Source organism: Momordica charantia (genome assembly GCF_013281855.1).
Source record: "Momordica charantia cultivar OHB3-1 chromosome 11 unlocalized genomic scaffold, Mcharantia_2.0 BLBB01000011.1, whole genome shotgun sequence".
Taxonomy (NCBI): domain Eukaryota; kingdom Viridiplantae; phylum Streptophyta; class Magnoliopsida; order Cucurbitales; family Cucurbitaceae; genus Momordica; species Momordica charantia.
In genome coordinates this window covers 18,113,400-18,116,903 of record NW_028275159.1, presented here as the reverse complement: position 1 = coordinate 18,116,903, position 3,504 = coordinate 18,113,400, and the positions used below count along the sequence as shown (strand labels likewise).

Sequence of the window (3,504 nt, the reverse complement as noted above, 5' to 3'; positions counted from 1 at the left end):
TTTATTTTTAAAGTTTTAACATAAACCATTATTGTCATTATTATTAATTAAAATAAAATAGAAACCTCTAGCTTACGATCCTCAGTTCTCGACACCATTTGGATAATGACCTCGCTGCAATATTGGCGTAGGCAATCTGGAACGATCGAAATCAGAGAGTTCATGGTAAACAAATCCCAGATCTATCAGAATTATGTGCTTGGATTACCTCTTACGCAGAGAAAGCCAAGATGACCTCTTCCTCCTCATCTCTGAATCCTCTTCGTCGTTGTGGGTCAGATAACATTGTTGAATCTTGGAATCATCTTCCACATGGTTGGATCCTTCTTAATGTCGATGCCGCTTGCTGTGGAACTAATTCGAGATCGAGGATAGGAGCAATCCTTAGGGATTCGGCGGGGACAATTTTGGCAGCCCGTGCTTCGTCTGGCCCCAACTCCCTTAGCCCACTCCTTGCGGAAATTCATGCGATTTTGGAAGGTCTTCACTTTGCTCAGTCTTTGGGATATCGGAAAATTCGGCTACTCTCGGACTCTCTCAACGCTATTCACCTTCTTCATAAACGATCAGTATCTCTTGGTCCAGAAGGAGTCTGGCTTCTGTTGGGTGTGTTGCCCTAGACTCGTAGTTTGTATTTATGTAGAAACAAATGTATATTCAATAAAGTTTTATTCAACAAATTTGTTGTTGAATTCATAGCATTGCATTGTCCAAAATCCAATAAACTAAACATCCAAGGTTATTTTCATGTAACCGGGACAGTATATATACTGGGTATATATTTGATATACCCCTGATATACGAGGTATATATTTGATATACGAGTGGATAATGTTCCGTGAAAAACCTAAAGGGTCTATAGTATATGGATAAGGCTTGGTACCTTATCCTGGCAATACTATGGATACGACCCACTTTGTAAATGTTATAGACAACTTGATGCAGGTCGTTCGTGTGGAGACATGTGAGTGGGGGTATCCTATATAATGAGTTTGTATAAGACCGGACTGCGAAATAGCCAATCTTTAGATGTAACGCCGTTGAATAATAAATTGCTATTTCATAGGATGACCAGACAACTCATTCTCAATCCTGAGTGAGTTATTGACTCTTACCCGTGAGGGCTCATCCTTTGATCTGTATGGGTGAAAGTGGCTCGAGTTGCCGACTCAATATTCCTACCATTTTGGGGACGAAACCGAGTGGGGAGCTGGACATAACTTCATTGACACGACCCGCCCTAAACACCTACTAACTATAGGACAAGTCGTGCCGACCACAGACCCCCAACCATCTACCAAGTCTATAGTCAAATTCTTTCTAAATTTCTAAAACTAATTTAGATTATTCCTCAACATATAAAACATAAAGTGTAACATAATTCATTTATAAAATAACTATTCGGCCACGACTTCTAAACATGTTGTACGACCACAAAACGTACAACTATTCCAGTATAAGTCATTCTAGATGTACATACAAAATGATATGCAAATTCTGAGACGGTGAGTGGCAGAAACTGGTTGGCTATCTCTATGAAACTCAGGTGCAGCCTGGAGGAGGAAAACAATGATAAACAGTGAGCTAGGAAGCTCAGTGAGTGACATTTTATTAAGAAAATAATTTCATAAAACTTATTCCATAAAAACAACTGAAATTTCAATTCTCAAGACGAGCTTCATAAAGCTGAAATAATAAACATTCTCGTTAAAACTTCATATAACTTGAGCAACTAAAATTCAGTAATTTTCTGAGCATAACTTGTAACAACATATACTTCCTAAAAATACTTTCTGAAACACATATCAAATATCTTCTTTCAAACCTAAAACAGATTAAGGAAACTCAACACCATATATTTATCCACATTCTATTCTGGTCTACTAGCGCAGAGTAATCTCAATACGCACAGCAGAATAATTCTATTTCTGGTCCACTGACATAAAGTAATCTCAATATACACAGCAGAATATTTCTTTCAACGCGTGGAGTAAAATGGTCCCAAAGACCTTCTATTTCTGGGTATACTATAGAAACACATTCACATAGCATACGGGTAATCACCTGGATATAACAATATGGTGGTTTGAAACCGATTCTCAGAAATTTTCAATCTCAATAACAGTTCTAAAAATTCTTTTTCTTTCTTTCTAAGAACATTTCTATCATAAATCACTTCTAAACATATTTCTTTCTAATCATATTAAGTAAACACAACAATTTCTCAGAAATTCTCAGCAAAACTCAATTTCTCAGCAGAAATAATCAAACATACGTTATATATTTTTCTTGAGGTTCTACAATAGATATCTGAAAATATTTAGTAAAATAACCACTCACAAATCCTATGAACGAGGTGAATTTGGTTGGTACGCTGCTCTCCAATTTCCGATCGTCCTGAAATAATAACCAATGAAATTTCAATTCACCCTCAATTACCAATTTAAACTCTACAATTCTTCAAATTAAACCATAAATTTAATCAACAACCCCATTCTCTCTCTACCATCCAATTACACCTCTTCCTCTTTCATCTTCCTTACAAGTGGGACCCACTTTCCACTATCATATCCTTTTAACCCATTCCAATTCATTAGACGTGAAAAGCCTCACTTCACAACCATTTGTTTCCTTTCATTTCCTTTTATTTTTAATTTTAATTCTCAACACATAGCCTTTCTCTCTCCTCTACACTATTCATCTTCTACTTCATCCCAACTTCTGTTTTTTTTTTTCCACTCCTTTTCTTTTTGCAACTTCTTCTTCCCAAGTCTCTAAAATTATATTTCTCACCTTACCTTTCTCCTTGCCAGCAAACTCATTCTCACAGCTCACTGAAACCATAAATTCTCAATTTCTTGAATCAACATAACATCACCAATTTTTCCACCGACTTCCATATTTGAGTAAACCACAAAGAAAAGAAAAATCTTATTTTCTTTTAATAATCAAATACCACAAAATCACACTTTGTTCTCAGCCACGCCCATAGGAAGTCGGGGAGATGTATGAACAGAGCATAATACCCACAAAACTAGGAATTTCCTTAAGAAGAAAACCCACAAAACCCAATCTTAAAGAGTTTCATGCTTCCATGGATTTCCTTGATAAATCTCTAGAAAACTTACCAAATTTCAACTTTTGGCTCTAAAATCACAATGCTTCTTCTTCTTCCCTTTCAGCAACCTTGAGTTATCCACCCTTTTTCAGTCCTCGCTCCCCCCCCCCTCTGTTTTCTTCTCCAAAACCCCTTCCATTTCGAATTTCTTTCTTTTATGTTCTTCTTTTTTTTTCCTCCTTTCCACGTGTTCCCTTCCACTGCTCACACACACAAACCCACTTTTTTTCAACAATTTCCCAATTTTTTTTATTTTTATATTTTTTTTCAAACTTACGAAAATACCCTTACAAGATGGAATTCACTCATCCCCGAATTTATGGGAGTACATGAGTGTTCTCTTAATTACTGACTCCGGGACTTGAACAAGGGGCCCCACCATCTCA

General features: G+C 36.6%; 1 long non-coding RNA gene across 1 annotated transcript; it reads right to left on the bottom strand.

Annotated features, from left to right (window-relative positions):
- Positions 1-987: 987 nt before the first annotated feature.
- LOC111019639 (uncharacterized) lies at positions 988-3,269 on the bottom strand. Its single transcript, XR_002602577.2, has 3 exons — positions 3,129-3,269; positions 2,341-2,397; positions 988-1,553 (listed from the first exon to the last, which is right to left on the bottom strand). It is a non-coding gene; the product is annotated as an uncharacterized LOC111019639 (long non-coding RNA).
- Between the last annotated feature and the right edge of the window lie 235 nt (positions 3,270-3,504).